This window comes from Physeter macrocephalus, chromosome 21, assembly GCF_002837175.3.
Source record: "Physeter macrocephalus isolate SW-GA chromosome 21, ASM283717v5, whole genome shotgun sequence".
Taxonomy (NCBI): Eukaryota; Metazoa; Chordata; class Mammalia; order Artiodactyla; family Physeteridae; genus Physeter; species Physeter macrocephalus.
This window is the reverse complement of record NC_041234.1, coordinates 91,775,405-91,796,677: the sequence shown is the minus strand read 5'-3', so window position 1 is coordinate 91,796,677 and position 21,273 is coordinate 91,775,405. Positions and strand designations below refer to the sequence as shown.

At 39.3% G+C, this 21,273-nt stretch overlaps 1 long non-coding RNA gene across 1 annotated transcript in view; it reads left to right on the top strand.

The window, feature by feature from the left end:
* Nucleotides 1–18,519, top strand: part of LOC129391764 (uncharacterized) — a 123,753-nt gene extending 105,234 nt beyond the window's left edge. Inside the window, exon 3 of the long non-coding RNA XR_008616442.1 lies at nucleotides 18,171–18,519. This is a non-coding gene — a long non-coding RNA (uncharacterized lncRNA). The remainder of the gene's footprint in view (nucleotides 1–18,170) is intronic.
* The last annotated feature ends 2,754 nt before the right edge of the window (nucleotides 18,520–21,273 follow it).

Here is a 21,273-nt window from a genome sequence, read left to right as displayed (position 1 = left end):
CTCACTTCAGCTGTGATGGTGATTGCCTGACTTTGGAGCAATTTAGGGATGATTATCTCCTTTTAGACCTGCTTTTGAAATGGGAGTTGTTTAGTGTCTGCTTACATCCACTATAACATTCAGTTCAGCAAGCATTTATTGACTGAATTGGCTGCAGCACAAGGGATTTTGGGCTGTTTGACCATCTTCACAGTCATTCGTACAGTGATAGATTGGAATGATTCTCAGAAGACTTGCTGTAGCTCTTCAGTTAGCCACGTCGCCAGATTGATGATGCTGTTTCCTGGTCCTTACAGACAGACAGACATGGCCTGAGAGTAAAGGCTGAAAGAACTTATTTTTCAAGAAGTAGCTCTCTTGAAAGTACAAAATGTTAGATATTTAATAGCCATTTAAAATCCTTTCTTCAACAAGAGGTGGTTTAAATAAATAGGTAGGTATACAGGTAGAGGATAGAAAAAGCATATATCTATAAACCTATCTATCATGTATCATATATGTATACATGAGTAGTTAACTAATTAGAAATTTGTGTATTAGCTTAATTGATAAAAATGACCCCAAAGCACAGTCTACTATAGTAGCTCCCCACCCCTCTTAACAAAAACAAAAAAACCTTCCCCCTTTTCTCCTTTGGGCAAAGAAAATGTTTGACTAAGGACTGATGAGGTTGTTAGTGAAAAGAAAAATGACAGAACCCTGCCCACTTAGCTGATGGGAACAGACAGCAAATATTAGGAGGCAGAAACCTCAGTGCTACCAACAGACCACACAGCTAAAGAATTTCCCTATATCTCTCCATGGCGGGGATGTTGGCTAAAGAGTATGAAGTTTCAGTAATGCAAGATGAATGAGTTCTGGAGATTTAATGTACAGCATGGTGACTATAGTTAACAATACTGTTTGTGTAACTGACGTTTGCTAAGAAGGTAGATCTTAAGTGTTCTCACCACACATACACACACACCAACCAATGAAAATAAAAAAGAAAATGGTTTAACTGTGAGGTGATAGGTATGTTAATTAGCTTGATTGTGGCCATGATTTCACAATGTATGAGTATATCAAAGCATCGAGTTGTACACCTTAAATGCATACAATTTTTGTCAATTATACCTCAATAAAGCTGAAAAAAAGTGAAAAAAAACCCCTCCCCATATACCACTGGTTAAAAGCTTTAAAATGGTGTGTGTGTGCACATGTATGGACCTCCAAATTGTCAGGCTTTCTCAGTCCCTTATCTGAAATAATTTTAAACTATATCCCATCCCATTATTCTCTGTTTCTGTTTTCAAATCTATTCCTGCATAACTGTTCAAAAACTGAACACTGCTTTCTTCTTCCCAACTGTCTTTTATTCAATGAAAATAGATTTATTCTTTTTCTGATTAGATAACTAACACATGTTTAGTATTAAAAGTACAAAAATAGAATACAGAAAAATACAAGGAATAAAGCAAAACATCACCTGAAATCTCACCACCCTGAGATAACCACCACTATATATTGGTTACCATCCCTTCGTTCATCTCTTGTATGTATTTACACACAAATGCAATTTTACAATTTTGGTCGTTTGCTGGTCACCCTCCACTGTATAACCAGTGTTAACAACAGGGTGTGTATATTCTTCATCTCTTTCTTCAGGTTCATATAACTATGTTAAAAATAAATAGACATATATACATATAGGGGTTTAAAAAGCATTATTCTCTTTTTTTTTTTGTGTGGTACGCGGGCCTCTCACTGTCGTGGCCTCTCCCGTTGCGGAGCACAGGCTCCGGACGCGCAGGCTCAGCGGCCATGGCTCACGGGCCCAGCCGCTCCGCGGCACGTGGGATCTTCCCGGACCGGGGCGCGAACCCGTGTCCCCTGCATCGGCAGGCGGACTCTCAACCACTGCGCCACCAGGGAAGCCCACCATTATTCATTTTTGAAGAAGCATTGTGTTATATACTTTCCTTTGCCTCTTGCTTTTCCTACTCAACAGTGGAATCTCCAAGTTTACTGGAACAGATCTAATTAATTCCTTTGAATGTCTGCACAGTATTTCCATGGTATGGATATATAATTTATTCACTTATTTCTCTGTGGAAGGGCATTCTTTTTGCTACTAGTTTTTTTTTTTTTGCCATGATAGAAACAATGCTGCTGTAGACATCCTTGTGTATGGATTTGTGTAAGTCTCCTTATACTGGCGTTTTTATTTCTTTGAGATAGATTCACACCAGAGGAATTGTTGGGATAAAGGGTATGTGTTTTTCATTTTTATAGATATTCCCAGATTGCTTTCCCAAAAGGCTGTGAATAGTCTTATTAATATAAGCAGCTTGATGACTGTGCACGCTTCCTTCCCATCCTGCCAGCAGTAGTTGTTACTGCTTAAATATTGGCCAATCTAATGGGTGAGAAAGACCTTAAGTATTTTTATAAATTTGCATATTCTCAAACTGCTATTGTTAACGACCATTTGGATTTGCACTTCATAGTCTTCATTTTCCTACTGTGTTTTTTGTCTTATCAGTTTGAAGGAGGTATTCGAGTATTACACATTTTAACCCCTTATCTGGCATATGTATTTGTAAGTTGTAGTGGGTTGGCCAAAAGTTTCATTCGTTTTTTTCTGTAAGATGGCTCTAGTAGCCCTTAGTTGTCTTTAACTTCATTCGAAACAGTTTTGTTAAATTGTATTGTGACAGCTGTCATATCAGTGTGCATTTTAAAAAAGACTTAAAATTGGTGAATTTTTGTGTAGCCATTTTAATATTGAAGATGGAAGAAAAAAAGCAACATTTTTTGGCATATTATGCTTTATTATTTCAAGAAAGGTAAAAATGCAACTGAAATGCAAAAAAAGATTTGTGCAGTGTATGGAGAAGGTGCTGTGACTGATTGAACATGTCAAAAGTGGTTTGCGAAGTTTCGTGCTGGAGATTCCTCACTGGATGATGCTCCACGGTCGGACCAGTTGCAGTTGATAGCGATTAAATCGAGACATTCATTGAGAACAATCAACTATATATCACGCGGGAGATAGCCGACATACTCAAAATATCCAAATCAAGCGTTGAAAATCATTTCCACCAGCTTGGTTATGTTCATCGCTTTGATGTTTGGGTTCCACATAAGTTAAGTGAAAAAAACCTTCTTGACCGTATTTCTGCATGTGATTCTCTACTGAAACGTAATGAAAACGTTCTGTTTTTAAAACAAATTGTGACAGGCGTTGAAAAGTGGATACTGTACAATAATGTGGAACGGAAGCGTTCGTGGGGCAAGTGAAACGAACCACCACCAACCACACCAAAGGCCGATCTTCATCCAAAGAAGGTGGTGTTGTGTATATGGTGCGATTGGAAGGGAGTCCTCTATTATGAGCTCCTTCTGGAAAACCAAACGATTAATTCCAACAAGTACTGCTCCTAATTAGACCAACGGAAAGCAGCACTTGACGAAAAGCGTCCAGAATTAGTCAACACAAAACGCATAATCTTCCATCAGGATAACGCAAGACCGCATGTTTCTTTCATGACCAGGCAAAAACTGTTATGGCTTGGCTGGAAAGTTCTGATTCATCCGTCATATTCACCAGACATTGCACCTTCGGATTTCCATTTATTTAGGTCTTTACAAAATCGTCTTAATGGAAAAACTTTCACTTCCCTAGAAGACTGTAAAAGGCACCTGGAACAGTTCTTTGCTCAAAAAGATAAAAAGTTTTGGGAAGATGGAATTATGAAGTTGCCTGAAAAATGGCAGAAGGTAGTAGAACAAAAGGGTGAATACTTTGTTCAATAAAGTTCTCGGTGAACATGAAAAATGTGTCTTTTATTTTTATTTAAAAACTGAAGGCACTTTTTGGCCAGCCCAATATTTCTCAATGAATCATTTGTGTTTTGAACTTGTTTATGGAATTTTTCCATAGAAATGTTTAAAAAGAAAATTATTTAGTCAATATGTTTAAGTTTTCCTTTATAGTTTCTGGGTGTTCTATCTTACATAAAAGATTTCCAAAACCACAATGTTACACATATATTTGTTTAAGCATTCTTGTAATTTTTCTTGTTTTATTATTGAAACTTATGTTTTTTTTGCCCTGCATCGGCAGGCGGACTCTCAACCACTGCGCCACCAGGGAAGCCCGAAACTTATGTTCTTAAGTTCAAATACGTCTACTTTTAACAGTGGGGTATTGTAGAGAGTTAAAATTAATTTTATTCTAGATGGGTAGCCAATTGTGCCAGACTTTTTGTTAAATAAATTGCCCCTTTCTTACTGAATTGAATTACCACGTTTGTCATATATCAAAGTCCCAAAGTCTCTGTAATAGTTTCACTGATCTATTTGTCTATTCCTATGCCAGTATCATACTATTTTCTTTACAATGGCTTCATGATATGTTTAAAATTTGGTATATGCAGATTCACATGCTATTTTTTATAACTTTATTAGCTATTCTTAGGCTTTTGTTTTTCCCTCTAAGCATTAAGCTTATGTACTCTGTTATAAAACAAAGTAATACAAAAATTGTGGGACTCTAATTGTAATTGCATTGAATTTATATATTCATTTTGGGAGAATTACAAGTTTTATTATAGTTAGGCTTTCCATCCCAAAACATGGTATGCGTTTTTATTTATTCAAGAAAACTAAGTTTAACAGGGCTTACATTCTAGCCAATGTTATAAGCCAAGAGTCAGAATAAGAGATCTAGTTATTGAACAAAGTGAAGGTAAAAGTGGTCATTATTTGCCAACACTTTGATTTCTCTCTGTAAGCTATGAGAATGAACTGAGAGTCAATTAGCACTAATTATAGATATTAGAAATGTGGTAAGTACAAAATAAATATAGGTCGTCCTCACTCTCGCTATCCAAATAGTTGCTAGATTGACATGAAAAAATTATAGCCATATTTTACTATGTGATTCTTAAACCTGCTGTAATGGACCCATATGCGGCAACATTAAAAAACTTTACTGCTAAGTTTACTTTATTCTTCTAAATGTCGTTTGTAACAATAACAAATCTTTAACATATTATTATTTACATTAAAGTATGTGGTTGTTGCCCCATAGAAGGAAAATAATTGCATGTGATATTGTATAGTGTCATTGTATATTACATGCAAACATATCTATTAATGAGGTCCTAAGGGTTAAGTTATTAAGTAATTATTGTTTTAAATGCTTTATATTATGTTGAAATCTTTGGTGGATGGTTACATAGATATCTAAGAGTGCTGTAGTGATATTTGTGGAAATTGATTGGAATTATTGGCAGGGCTGGGGACACATTTTTTTTCTTTTAAAGAATCTGCTGTAGGCTCCAGCTTTTTTTTTTTTTTTTTTTCGCGGTTCGCGGGCCTCTCACTGTTGTGGCCTCTCCCGTTGCGGAGCACAGGCTCCGGACGCGCAGGCTCGGCGGCCATGGCTCACGGGCCCAGCCGCTCTGCGGCATGTGGGATCTTCCCCGACCGGGGCACGAACCCGTGTCCCCTGCATCGGCAGGAGGACTCTCAACCGCTGGGCCACTAGGGAAGCCCATAGGCTCCTGCTTTTATAAAGTTTCATAATCAGAATGTTTTTAGGTATTGAATAGATTCTGATAATGAATGATACCTATACCCTCCCAAAAGTAGATTTCCTCTACTATACTGGCAAAACCAATTTGGGGATAAAATGGGAAGAGATGCACTCACAAAGGTCAGTGATTTGGGGGGAGCCAGAGTAGTGTTTTACTCTACTTATGATTAGGCCGTCTCTGAGATGGCTCCCAGTGATCCCAGCTTCCAGGTATTATTGCCCTTATGTAACCTCCTACCATTGCATGTGGCTCAACCTAATGACTTGTTTCTAATGTACAGAATCTCACAAAAATGATGGATGTAACTTTTGTGATTAGGTTACAAAAAGACCGTGACTTCCTTCATGTCTCTGAGCCCTCATTCTGGGGGAAGCCATCTGCCCACTTTTTAGTCACCCCATGGAGAGGTCTGTGTGGCGAGGGACTGTTGTCTCTGGCCATCAGCCAAGGAGGATCTGAAGCCTTGCTGGTAGCCACATGAGAGAGCTTGAAGCCGATCCTTCCCTAGTCAAGCCCTGAGGTGACTGCAGCCCTGGATGACAGCCTCATTTCATGCAGCCTTAGGAGAGACCCAACGCAGAGGCATCCAGCTAAGCCACAACCAGATTTCTGATCCACACAAGCTGTGAGATAATAAATGTTTGTTGTTTTAAGCCATTAAGTTTTGAGGTAATTTGTTATGCAGCACTAGATGAATAATACAAAACCAGAATGTAAGGGATGTGAAGAGAGGCACTGAGGGTATCTGGTTCACCACTCTCTCTCTCTCTCTAGCACGTAGCACAGAGCGCGGTGCAAAGCAGGCCTTCAATAAATGTTTTTTGAATGAATGAATCAATGAATGAAAAGACCAAGAGAATTGTCCTTTCCTCAGCTCTCACATTTTGTCATCTGGGTCCCAAAGCAGCTTGTCTTAAGCGTAGAATCTTACAAAATCTTTTCTGAAAAAGTTGCAATACACTTCTGACCCACTCCTCTAATTACAAGACCTAAAATTAGTCCAGAGGACCAGGCAGGTAACCAAAACTGTGTCATCTCTCCCTCTTCCTCCAGAGACACATTTTCTCCCAAAGTATCCTGGTCTACAGAGATGCAGCTCTGCTTCCAATAGAGGGTACCTTTAACATCGTCACCCCTAAATGAGGAAATCAGATTCTCATCTCCATTTCAGAAGACAGTCTTAGTTTAATGTCTACATAAAGGGTCCATTTAGGTGTTTTTTCCCCCCAGAACAAAGGGAGAGTCTGCTTTAATTGGTGGAGCATTGACATCTCTGCCAATTAATTACTAGAAAGAAACTGCTTGGAGCTCAGAAATGACATTTTGTTGTTGCTGTTTTTCTTTTTCCCCAGCTTTATCTACTAAGGTTTAAGAATATATCTTAAGGCTTTGGATGTTCACATGGACCTCTTTGGAACACTGTAGCCCATAGATAGCCGTCCCCCCAGCCCCGCCCGCCATGATACCTACCGACCAACTGCCCTGGCTCAGTTTCTCCCCTGCATTTGTATGTACCATTAGATCATAAAGACTTTTTTTGCTCTTAAAGCCCTATGAGAGGGAAGGTGCATTGACAATGCCAAATATTAAAAAAGGGATGTTAAAAATGGAGGCTAATTCATGTTACCAGATCTGGCCACAGATCACCTGGAAAAGACTTAAAATTTCAAGTGATCATATTTTCTCCTAACTATGAAAATGAAGCTCGAATAAAAGAACCCAGTGAATTGTTTATTCAATACTTTTTATTATTTCATTAGTCTTCTCCATGAACAGCAAAAATGACCTTGAACAATACCAACTCATTTTATTTGTTAGCTTAAACTTGTTCATATCTAAAAAATTATACTTCTCTGTTCTAATTTCATACAGATGGAAACTTTTTTTCAAGATAAAGGTTGTGGATATAAGCATTTCAGGTTAGTTCACCTCAAAATTCAAAATTTTATTCAACAGCCTTTTATAGAGTCTACTATATTTCCTGTCTCAAGGAGTTTATAATCTAGTAAGAATTACAAGAAATGTGATGATAATGGCATCTTTTATTGAGTGCTCAGTAGTGCCAAACACCCTTTCCCCGGATGACTTCCTTTGGTCCTCACAGGAACCTATTAAGTCGTTGTATTATTATCTTAATTGTACATATAAGTAAAGTGAGCCCTAGAGAGGTCAAATAAAGTGGTCAGTCACAGAGCTTACAACAGTGGCGTGGGGGATAAAGCCCGGATCTGTCTGATGCTGGAGTTCTTGACTGACAAAAGACTATAATGCAAGGTTTATTAAAGTGACTCTGGTATGAAAACCTGCTGGGTAGCCTCCAAGGAGCCAAAGGCTGTGGGTGCCTTGGGATGGGGGGATAGAGAGTAGGGTTGCAGAGTTGACACTCAACAGAACTGATGGAAGGGCATCACCAGGTGTGGAGCCTGAGGCTGAATTTTACTCATGGGTGGAAACGTCACCTGGCCCAGATATAGTGAGGACTGACAGATTGATAGCTCTCTTTTGATTCTGCAGGAGATGGTGAATGATTGTTTTAAGTCAATAGTAATTTAACTGAGTAATCCCACTAACAAACAAGATAAGACAGAATGTGGTAAGTGGCATAGAGGAGCTTTATATAAAGTGCCACTGGGGTTCACATAATACAAAATAAGAATAAAAAATTACATTTCCAGAATGCTTTCTCTGTGCCAAGCATTGTGCTAAGTGCCTTACATGCATCATCTCGCTCAGTCCTCACAACACTTACCTTATGAAGTGGTATCTTTTCTCATGCCCGTGGATAACTCTGAGAAGTCCAGTGTTTTGTCAAGGCCACACAGCTATTAAGCAGTGGAGCTAGATTCAAGCCCAGATTTGTCTGGTTGACCTCAGAGAATATCTAGGGCATGACTCAGGACAGTCATTATGAAGCAGGAGGCATTTGAGATGGACCCTAAAGGATAGGTAGGTGGTCACAGGCAGAGATTGTCCTAAGCAAGAGGGCAGAGCCTGAGCAGAGGCGTACATGTGGGAGGGCATGGAGCTGAGTGCAGGAACAGAAAGTAGTATAGTTTGCCTGGAGCTTCGGTTGATTGAAGAGTTATAGGGGAAGAGAAGATTGAAAAGAGCAGCTGGGACCATACATTGGATGTCTCTGAATTGCAAGATGAAGAATTTGTACTATGTAGTTGTATTAGTTTGCTAGGGCTGCCACCAAGTACCACAAACTGGATGGCTTAAAGAACAGAAATGTATTGTCTCAATGTTCAGGATGCCGGGAGTCCAAGATCAAGGTGTTCATGGCAGGGTTGTTTCCTTCTAACAGCTGTGAGAAGGATCTGCACCAGGCTTCTCTCTCTGGCTTGTGGATAATCTTCTTTTCTCTGCGTCTTCACATTATCTTTCTTTTGTCTGTGTCTTTGTCCAAATCTCCTTATAAGGATACAAGTCAGATTGGATTAGAGCCCACCCTAATGACCTCTATAAAGACCCTATCTCCAAAAGGGAACCCTCCTAAATTGTTGGTGAGAATGTAAATTGGTGCAGCCACTATGGAAAACAGTTTGGAGGTTCCTCAAAAAACTATAAGTAGAGTTACCATATGATCCAGCAATCCCACGCCTGGGCATATATCCAGACAAAACTAAAATTCAAAAAAATACATGCACCCCAATGTTCATTGCAGCACTATTTACAAGAGCCAAGACATGGAAGCAACCTAAATGTCCATCGACAGATGAATGGTTAAAGATGTGGTACATATATACAATAGAATACTACGCAGCCATAAAAAGAGTGAAATAATGCCATTTGCAGCAACGTGGATAGACCTAGAGATTATCCTACTAAGTGAAGTAAGTCAGAAAGAGAAAGACAAGTACCATATGATATCACTTATATTTGGAATCTAAAATATGACATAAGTGAACATACCTATGAAACAGAAACAGACTCACAGACATAGAGAACAGACTTGTGGTTGCCAAGGGCGAGGAGGGTGGGGGAGGGATGGAGTGGGAGTTTGGGATTAGCAGATGCAAACTATTATATAGAGAATGGATAAGCAACAAGGTCCTACTGTATAGCACAGGGAACTATATTCAATATCCTGTAATAAACCATAATGGAAAAGAATATGAAAAAGAATGTATATACATATATATATGTATAACTGAATCACTGTGCTGTACAGTAGACATTAACACATTGTAAATCAAGTATACTTCAATAAAATAAATTTTTTAAAAAAGACCATATCTCCAAATAATGTCACATCCTGAGGTACTAGGGGTTAAGACTTCAACATATGAATTGTAGGGGGTGGGGCACACAATTCAACCTATAACACTAGTCAGGCAGATGGTTCAGTGGTTTTAAGGAGTCTATTTTGAGAAAACTGTTGTTTAATGTCAGACTTTCAAATTGGGTACATAAAATCAAGTGATGCAAATCATATGAAATAAAGAAGGTAATACATCTCAGAGGCATCAGGGTGGTGAGAAGATAAAGAAAATCTATTTAAAACAAGAACCGAACTCAGACATTTTTATGTCAAGAAAAAGGGCATTATTCATGTCCAGGGAGATGCCTCTTTGTTTAGGAAAATGTCTTGATGGCATATTTGAGTTTGAATGGTGAACCCCATATCCCTCACCACAGCCCTGGGCATTGTTGGAAATGGGAGAATAAAACAAAGGAAGGATTAAATTTCTCATTATACTAAAGGTTAACTTTGAAAAATGGGAATCGGGTGGTGATTATGTAAGGAGAAAGGAAAGTGAGAATAATGGGGGGTAGGGAAGAGGAGGGAGAAGTAAAACAGGACAGTAGGAAACAGGAGGAATAAAGTTGGACAATTCAATATGATGGGAGTGGACAGGGATGTATAATATTCAATTTTAAGTTGTTTATTATATTTGAGTAATGTGCTGTCCTACTTTCAAAAGGCTTCTACATGTAAGATCCTTTTGATAGTGATGTTTAGGGGAGATTAATGGAAAAAAGAGCTGAATGCTTCGGTTAGGTGTACATGCTAAAAAGAAAAGAATGACTGCAGAAGACAAGATGTTCCTGAGATCAAGAGCTTAGTGGAAACAAGAAATTGAAGTCTCAGAGTTCTGGAATTAGGCCAGGTGGGGACCACTACTTATTAGCAGTGTAGCCTTGAGGAAGTCAACTAACCTCTTAAGCCTCAGTTTCCTCATCTTGAAAGTGGGGACAAATATTGAACCTTTGTGCTCTTCTCTTAGTGTATATTATTTTCAATAAATATTTATTTTAAAAATGAAAAAAAATGGAACCCATCTCATAAGGTTGCTGTGTGTGCAGATTAAATGAGACAATGTTTGTGAAATGTTTGGAACAATGCCAGACACATAATTAAGTGTGAGATAAATATTAGCTGTGGGAAGGACCAAGGGACTTCCAGCAGTACTTGGAATGGGGGCTCAAAACACTTTTTTTCTAACAATTGAAAGGAAGGACTAGGCCAGAAGGAGGGAGGTCTTGGGAACACCCAGGCTGGAAACATCTGGGTTGCTCTGGGGAGTAAGGGTAAGTCTGTAGGAAGAATGAAATGGACAAAGTTCCTGGAAGAAAATCAAGGGAAAATAATCTCTTTTAATTAATTCAATCAATGATGGGTGCTCCCATCTCACTGTTGCTCTTTCTTTCTGTGTGTCTCACAGTTTGGCTCTGTTTTTAGCAATTGTGCTGCTGAGTGAGTGCCTTCTCCATGCCCATTTATGTTTTGTTCTGACAAATTGAAAGAATGCAGAAAAGCATACAGAAAAACCTCATAAACACCTATGTGCCCACCACCCAGTTCTATCAAATCTTAACATTCTGCCTTGCTTTCTTCATTTCTTTTTATTTATTATATTTAAGAAATTATACATTATAGGTACAACTGAAGCCCCCTGGATACTTCTTCCTCCCTTCCAGTCTGTGAATGCCTCTCCCTGGAATACAATTCTCTGACATACAATGTGGATTAGGCTCCCTGGAGTTGTGCAACAGCAGCCCAGGACCCTGAATTCAGTGTTTATCACTCTTATGTATGCTGTCGTACTTTTAACACCTACGACTGTATCCATAAACAATATTCTTTTGCAGGTTTCAAACATTACCAGTGGTACCACCCTATATTTAACCTTCTGCAACTTGCTATTTTTTTATAAATCACCACACTGTTATTAAATTCATCCATGCAGATACATTGAGCTTTATTCATTCATGTCACTAGTGTTAAATGAAATTCCATTGTACAATATAATATGCCACAGTTGATCTTTTCTCCTGTTGATGGACATTTCGTTTTATTTTTGTTTTTTTTACTGTTTTTGGTGAGTTTCTTGTAGACAGCCAATAGCTGGGTTAAGTTTTTTTTAAACCACTCTGCCAATCCCAGTCTTTTATTATTTTTTCATTTTTTATTAAGATATAGTTGATTTACGTTATTGTATTAGTTTCAGGTGTACAGCATAATGATTCAAAAATTTTATAGATTATACTCCATTTATAGTTATTATAAAATATTGGCTGTATTTCCTGTGCTGTACAGTATATCCTTGTAACTTATTTATTTTATACATAGTAGTTTGCACCTCTTAATCCCCTACCCTTATCTTGACCCTCCCCACTTCCTTCTCCCCAGTGATAACTACTAATTTGTTTTTTGTATCTGTGAGTCTGGTTTTTTTGTTATATTCATAGTTTGTTTTACTTTTTAGATTCCACATATAAGTGATTATATGCAGTATTTGTCTTCCTCTGTCTGACTTATTTCACTAAGCATATTACTCTCCAAGTCCATCCATGTTGTTGCAAATGGCATTATTTCATTCTTTTTATGGCTGAGTAATATTCCATTGTATACATATGTACCACATCTTCTTTATCCATTCATCTGTTGATGGACACTTAGGTTGTTTCCATATCTTGGCAATTGTAAATCATGCTGCTGTGAACATTGGGGTGTATGTATCTTTTCAAATTAGTGGGTTTTTTTCAGATATATACCCAGCAATGGAATTGCAGGTTCATATGGCGGTTCTATTTTTATTTTTTTGAGGAACCTCCATACTGTTTTCCACAGTGGCTGCACCAATTTACATTCCCACCAACAGTGTACATGGGTTCCTTTTTCTCCACATCCTAGCCAACATTTGTTATTTGTGATCTTTTTGATGATAATAATTCTGACTGATGTGAAGTGATATCTCATTGTGGTTTTGATTTGCATTTCTCTGATGATTAACGATGTTGAGCATATTTTCATGTGCCTGTTGGCCATCTGTATGTCTTTTTTGGAAAAATGTCTATTCAGGTCTTCTGTCCATTTTTTAATTGGGTTGTTGTTTTTTTGATATTGAGTTGTATGAGCCGTTTATATATGTTGGATATTAATCTCTTATTGGTCCTGTCATTTGCAAATATTTTCTCCCATTCGTTAGCTTGTCTTTTGATTTTGTCAATGGTAGCCTTTGCTATGCAAAGGCTTTTAAGTTTAATTTGGTCCCATTTATTTATTTTTGCTTTTGTTTCCTTTGTCTTAGGAGACAGATCCAAAACAATATTGCTGCGATTTATGTCAAAGAGTGTTTTGCTTATGTTTTCTTCTAGGATTTTTATGGTTTCTGGTCTTACATTTAGGTCTATAATCCAATTTATTTTTGTATATGATGTTAGAGAATGTTCTAATTTCATTCTTTTACATGTAGCTGTCCAGTTTTCCCAGCACCACTTATTGAAGTGACTGTCTTTTCTCCATTGTATAGTCTTGCCTCCTTTGTTGTAGATTAATTGACCATAAGTGTGTGGGTTTATTTCTGGGCTCTCTATTCTCTTGCATTGATCTATGTGTCTGTTTTTGTGAGAGTACCATACTGTTTTGATTGCTGTAGCTTTGTAGTATAGTCTGAAGTCAGAGAGCATGATACCTCCAGCTCTGTTCTTCTTTCTCAATATTGTTTTGGCTATTCGGGGTCTTCTCTGTTTCTACACAAATTTTAGAATTATTTGTTCTAGTTCTTTGAGAAATGCCATTGGTATGTTGATAAAGATTGCATTGACATCTTTATGACATTGAGTCATCTCATTCATGGACATGGTATAGTATTCTCTTTTTAAAGTTCTTCTTTTGTTTTTCAGTAAAGTTTTATTATTCCCCCCCACAAGGTCTTGTACATATTTTGTTTGATTTATTCCTAGATACTGTATTAGGGATCTCCAAAGAAACAGAAATAATAGGATATATCTATACTGTATCTATGTCAATATAGATATACATATACATAAATATATGTAGATAAAAGGAGATTTGTTATAGGAATTGGCTCTCATGGTTATGGAGGCTGAGAAGTCCCCCAGTCTGCTGTCTGCAAACTGAAGAGCCAGGAGAGCCAGTGGTTTAATTCAGTCTGAGTACAAAGGCCTGAGAACCAGGGGAACTGATGGTTTAACTCCCAATCTGAGGCCTTTGGCCTGAGAATGGGGTGGCTTCTGGTGTAAGTCCCACAGTCTGAAGGCCCAAGATCTAGGAGCTCTGAAGTCCAAGGGCAGAAAAAAAATGGACATCCCAGCTCAAGAGGAAAGAGAATTTGTCTTTCTTTTCCTTTTTTGTTCTGTTTGGGCCCTCAACAGGTTGGAAAATGCCCACCCACATTGGGTGAGGGCAGATCTCTTTACTCAGTCTACTGATTCAAATGCTAATCTCTTCTGGCAGCACCCTCATACACTCACCCAGAAATAATGTTTTACCAGCTATCTGGTCATCCCTTGGCCCAGTCAAGGTGACATATAAAATTAACCATATGTTATAATTTTGTTGCTGTTTTAAAAGTTTAAGCTTCATTTTAATTCATATATTCTCTCGGCTTTTTGTGTATAGGAATGCAACAGATATTTTTATATTAATCTTTCATCCAACAGCTTGCTGATATCTCTTCTTAGCTCCTTATATGCAGACAATCCAGTCATGTCATTTGAATATAATGACAATATTTTTTCCCTACCCTTATATATTTTAATTTCAGATACTATATTTTTCAATCTTATAATTGTCATTTAAAGGTGTGTGTGTGTGTGTGTTTCGACTCTGGTGAAATTCTCCTTCTTTTCATCTGTTTTCTCCATCTTTTCCTCTATCTTATTAAATGTACTCATGACAGATATTCTTGGGACACTCTCCTGGGCGGGTCCCAAACTAATCTTTATATAGTGAGTTTTATATTACCTTTCACAGGCTTAACAGATATCGTAAAATGTCCTGAGGACAAAATCAGCTTGAGGAGGTCAAAGTTTCTGCCAAGTCTCTTCCTAAAGTTTATTAGTCTTTCCAGAGTATAAGCTTTTAGTTTTGTTGTATATCTTTACTATATTTAAATAAAAACTATTTTATTAATTTCTGCAATCTTTATTTCTAATCTTTCTAACTTTTTGAGTTGTACATGTTCACTAATTATTGTAAATCTTTCGGAGATTAGTATCTGAGGAATAAATTTACTTATAACTACTGCTTTAGCTATATCCCCCTGGTTTGTGATTCATAGTGCTTTCACTTTCAGTTTTGTGCGTTGACTAATCTCCATTATGATTTCTTCCTTTTGGCCAATAAGTCATTTACAAGTGTTCTTCATTTCCATCGTACTTTTAAAGTTATTTCTATTATTCTTTTCTAATGAGGTCAGTAGGATATTGATTCTTTGGTGTGTTCTGATACTTGCTTTATTACCTACTGCAGCATCAATTTTTAAATAATTCCATTTGTACTTGAAATAAGTGTGTATTTTTAATTATGTGCAAAATTTGTAAATATCTACTAGAAAAACTATATTTTTTGTTCAACTTCTATATAATTACTAAATTATAAAACTCTAGTTTTGAAGCCTTCTTTATATTTTGATATAAACATCATGTCACTTCTGTTGATCACAAAGTATGTAATTTATTGAAGTAACTAAATGTTTTTCTTTCAATGAATGCAAGAGATAATTAAGTATACATGCCAAGTAGTCTTTTAACTAGCTACACTTTTGTATTATTTCTTATAATAACACACTAAGATAGGGAGAGCATAACATATTTATATTTCCATCCTAACATTTTCTCCTGGACTGTCTGGTATTTCCATAGCAAATTTTGAATCTTCCTAGCTTTGCTGAAGGCTTTTGCTCCCTTCTCACATTACAAGAATATTAAACAGAGCTAGAACTTGAAGTGAAAATTTAGTAAGATAGAAACCTCCAGAACATCTCCTGGGTCTTATTAAAATAAGATAGCAGGTGCTATTGCTATAGCGCTCAAAGGCCATGCTGCTTTAAATTGCAGCTCTGTTACATGAGGCTCAAGCCTCTGTAGACCTCTGATTTAACCATTACTGCATTGTATGGAACATGTATTATCATATCAGAGTGTCCTAGAAGTGTGAATATGAATGAGTCTTGGCTGAATACCCTTATTTGGCTTATTTGAAAGGCCTTAAAAAATGAGTTGGTATTCTTGGACCCAATTTAATTTGTAATGAGTCTAAGAAACTAAAGAGTCATTACCATGAGGCTCCAGAATGAAATCAATCTTTTTCTGTTATTATTACATTTTGCCTCTATCTTTGATGTGATGCTTTTAAAGTGGAACAGAGACTATTAACTGGATGCAAGCAAATGGAGACTATCACATTTCAAAATCTAAAAATTTCCCAGATGCCACTGATTGACATTTAAGTCCTAAATAATTCCATGTAGTATTGCTCTGAAATTTAGAACGTTTGCAGGGAGGGGTTGTTTCCCCCAGAGAGCTGCTCGGTTTGTATAATAACAGTGCTGGCTTCTAGTTTTTAGGGAGTTGGTGAGTACTGTGACCTTCTCTGTGGTGGTCAAAATTTTGGACATTAGTTTCCTGAAGCAATAATCTTCTTGGCCTTCCTTTTACATCACAGAAAGAGAATCATTATTTTCTGTTACTTGGATATGGACAAAGAAATGATATTTTAAGTCATTTGAGGAGATGCTTAGGGATAAGACTATGTAAGCCTTCTTTAGGAAAAGACCTCAGGAAGATAATTTCAGGTTCCAGCTTGGCATCAACCGGAATCTAAAATGTTATAATTGACCATTCAGGCAACCTTCAAATTTACAAAAGGGATTTATTCCCACATTTTGTAAGTGGCATGTTTGGAATTTGGCATTTGGTTTCTCACACAAACAATGCTATATTTGATTAGGCATCAGGTGGGCCTACAAAACCCCAATTTAACCCAGAGTGTGACTGAAATATGGTTACATTTATGATTTTCTCTTTTAAGCTTTACAAGGTATATTTAAACATACAAAATACCTTTAAAAGATACCAAACCCTCAGGATTCTAACCAGCCTAGCCCATATTTAGGAACTCAGCTGGGGCTTTGTACATTGCTTAATCCCCCAAATGCACCACTAGAAATTGGCCAGCAACGGGAGGGAATGGAGTTCCCTGAACCTTAAGGTGCAGTGAAACTCTGAATTCTTCAATTTCTACTTTTCCCCATCTCAGGAGTCAAAATATGCCTCTCATGAAAATTAACGGAAAGAATGAGGTGGACACTGGAGGCACATCGATGAGCTCCAGATATCAGCTAGCCACCTAAACAGCCAGATGGAGCCCTAGCTGGGAGCAGCTGGGAGCAGGGGAGCTGGCTTTTCAATCAGTCATGCTGGAGTGTGGACTGAGGAAAGCTCCCACAGAGCTCCTGCAGCTGCATGGGAGCCCCAGCAAGATGGGAGGGAAGTGAGGAAGGCAAAGTTAAGTTCATTAAGATACCAACTGATTGGCACACCACCAGCAAAATCCAGACTGGGAAACGCTATTAGTCAAATAGCCTGGGTGTTTCAACAGATAAATGGTAAGGAAAAGAGATGAATGGGGGGAGAACCTATAGGTTAAAAGAGACTTAAAAGTATATCTAATTTTTAAAACAGGAAAGACTAAAATATAGGGATGCACATTTAGATGATAAAACTATTTTTTTTTAAAGACAAGGAAGTGATTACTATAAAAGTCAATAGTTACATATTATGGGTAAAGGGAGAGGCTTGTAATCTGGGCAGCGCACATGGAGGGGCTTCTCGGGTAACTGATAAAGATCTACATGTTTCTTGATCTGATAATGCTTATAAGTGTTGCTTTATATGAATCCGTTAAGCCACACATCTGTGTAGCTTCCTTATTTGTTTTACTTTACAATAAAAATCATAAAAATAAACAAAAGAAGGGCATACCCATGGAGTCAAAGCACTAAGCAACTGCTGGGAGACTGACATGGTTGCTGAAGCTTTTAGAGGCAGAAAGAGGAAAAAGCGTTCCCATCAGAGCATGGGTGGAAGGGACTGGAGAAGCAAGAGGTGGAAGGGAAGCTATAGCAGTGACAAAAGAGAAAGGGAAGGACTCAAGGTTTGGAGAGAATGGCAACACGTGCTAAGTAGCTTGCGGCAGAATTCTGGGATGAGGCTACTATTCCTCACCTAAGGAACATAGATTAAGGATGCTTGTGGCAGTGCTGCCCCAAATATGATCTGGGGCCAAAACCAAGTGTTTCACATATTGTTTTTGTTCCATTTCAAAACCAGAATAGAGGACCTTCAAGATGGTGGAGGAGTAAGACGTGGAGATCACCTTCCTCCCCCAAATACATCAAAAATACATCTACATGTGGAGCAGCTCCTACAGAACACCTACTGAACGCTGGCAGAAGACCTCAGACTTCCCAAAAGGCGAGAAACTCCCCACGTACCTGGGTAGGGCAAAAGAAAAAAGAGACAACAGAGACAAAAGAATAGGGATGGGACCTGCACCTCTGGGAGGGAGCTGTGAAGGAGGAAATGTTTCCACACACTAGGAAAACCCTTCAAGGGCGGAGACAGCAGGTCAGGGGCGGGAAGCTACGGAGCCACGGAGGAGAACGCAGCAACAGGGGTGCAGAGGGCAAAGCGGAGAGATTCCTGCACAGCGGGATCGGTGCCAACCAGCACTCACCAGCCCGAGAGGCTTGTCTGCTCACCCGCCGGGGCAGGCAGGGGCTGGGAGCTGAGGCTCGGGCTTCGGGCTTCGGAGGTCAGATCTCAGGGAGAGGACTGGGGGTTGGCTGCGTGAACACAGCCTGAAGGGGGCTAGTGCGCCACGGCTAGCCGGGAGGGAGGCCAGGAAGAAGTCTGGAGCTGCTGAAGAGGCAAGAGACGTTTTCTTGCCTCTTTGTTTCCTGGTGCGTGAGGAGAGGGGATTAAGAGCACTGCTTAAAGGAGCTCCAGAGACGGGCGCAAGCCGCGGCTATCAGCGCGGACCTCAGAGACGGGCATGAGACGCTAAGGCTGCTACTGCAGCCACCAAGAGGCCTGTGTGCAAGCACAGGTCAGTAGGCAGGGGCTGGGAGCTGAGGCTCGGGCTTCGGGCTTCGGAGGTCAGATCTCAGGGAGAGGACTGGGGGTTGGCTGCGTGAACACAGCCTGAAGGGGGCTAGTGCGCCACGGCTAGCCGGGAGGGAGGCCAGGAAGAAGTCTGGAGCTGCTGAAGAGGCAAGAGACGTTTTCTTGCCTCTTTGTTTCCTGGTGCGTGAGGAGAGGGGATTAAGAGCACTGCTTAAAGGAGCTCCAGAGACGGGCGCAAGCCGCGGCTATCAGCGCGGACCTCAGAGACGGGCATGAGACGCTAAGGCTGCTACTGCAGCCACCAAGAGGCCTGTGTGCAAGCACAGGTCAGTATCCACACCTGCCCTCCCGGGAGCCTGTGCAGCCCACCACTGCCAGGGTCCCGGGATCCAGGGACAACTTCCCCGGGAGAACGCACGGCGCGCCTCAGGCTGGTGCAACGTCACACCGGCCTCTGCTGCTGCGGGCTCGCCCCGCATCTGTACCCCTCCCTCCCCCCGGCCTGAGTGAGCCACAGCCCCCTTATCAGCTGCTCCTTTAACCCCGTCCTGTCTGAGCGAAGAACGAGAAAAGGAAATCTCTCCCAGCAGCCTCAGAAGCAGCGGATTAAATCTCCACAATCAACTTGATGTACCCTGCATCTGTGGAATACCTGAATAGACAACGAATCATCCCAAATTGAGGAGGTGGACTTTGGGAGCAACGATATATATATATTTTTTCCTTTTTCTCTTTTTGTGAGTGTGTATGTGTATGCTTCTTTGTGTGATTTTGTGTGTGTAGCTTTGCTTTTATCATTTGTCCTAAGGTTCTGTCTGCCCATTTTTTGTTTTGTTTTGTTTTAGTATAGTTTTTAGCGCTTGTTATCATTGGTGGATTGTTCTTTCTTTCTTCTTTTTTTATTACTTTTTAATTTTTAATAATTATTTTTTATTTTAGTAACTTTATTTTACTTTACTTTTTTCTTTCTTCCTTTCTTTCTTTTTTTCTCACTTTTCTTCTGAACCGTGTGGCTGACAGGGTCTTGGTGCTCTGGCTGGGTGTCAGGCCTGTGCCTCTGAGGTAGAAGAGCCGAGTTCAGGATATTGGTCCACCAGAGACCTCCCGGCCCCATGTAATATTAAACGGCGAACGCTTTCCCAGAGATCTCCATCTCAATGCTAAGACTCAGCTCCACTCAACGACCAGCAAGCTACAGTGCTGGACACCCCATGCCAAACAACTAGCAAGACAGGAACACAACCACACCCATTAGCAGAGAGGTTACCTAAAATCTTAATAAGGTCACAGACACCCCAAAACACACCACCAGACGTGGTCCTGCCCACCAGAAACACAATATCCAGCCTCATCCATCAGAGCACAGGCACGAGTCCCCTCCACCAGGAAGCCTACACAACCCACTGAACCAAACTTAGCCACTGGGGGCAGGCACCAAAAACAACGGGAACTACGAACCTGCAGCCTGCAAAAAGGAGACCCCAAACACGGTAAGTTAAGCAAGACGATAAGACAGAGAAATACACAGCAGATGAAGGAGCAAGGTAAAAACCCACCAGACCAAACACATGAAAAGGAAATAGGCAGTCTACCTGAAAAAAAATTGAGAGTAATGATAGTAAAGATGATCCAAAATCTTGGAAATAGAATGGAGAAAATACAAGAAACGTTTAACAAGGACCTAGAAGAACTAAAGAGCAAGCAAACAATGATGAACAACACAATAGATGACATTAAAAATTCTCTAGAAGGAATCAGTAGCAGAATAACTGAGACAGAAGAACGGATAAGGGACCTGGAAGATAAAATAGTAGAAATAACTACCACAGAGCAGAATAAAGAAAAAAGAATGAAAAGACTGGAGGACAGTCTCAGAGACCTCTGGGACAACGTTATATATTAAAACCTTTACAGACAAGCAAAAGGTAAGAGAATTCAGCACCACCAAGCCAGCTTGACAACAAATGCTAAAGGAACTTCTCTAAGCAGGAAACACAAGAGAAGGAAAAGACCTACAATAACAAACCCAAAGCCATTAAGAAAATGGTAATAGGAACATAGATATGGATAAATACCTTAAATGTAAATGGATTAAATGCTCCCACCAAAACACACAGACTGGCTGAATGGATACAAATACAAGACCCATATATATGCTGTCTACAAGAGACCCACTTCAGACCTAGGGAGACATACAGACTGAAAGTGAGGGATGGAAAAAGATATTCCATGCAAATGGAAATCAAAAGAAAGCTGGAGTAGCAATTCTCATATCAGACAAAATAGACTTTAAAATAGAGACTATTAC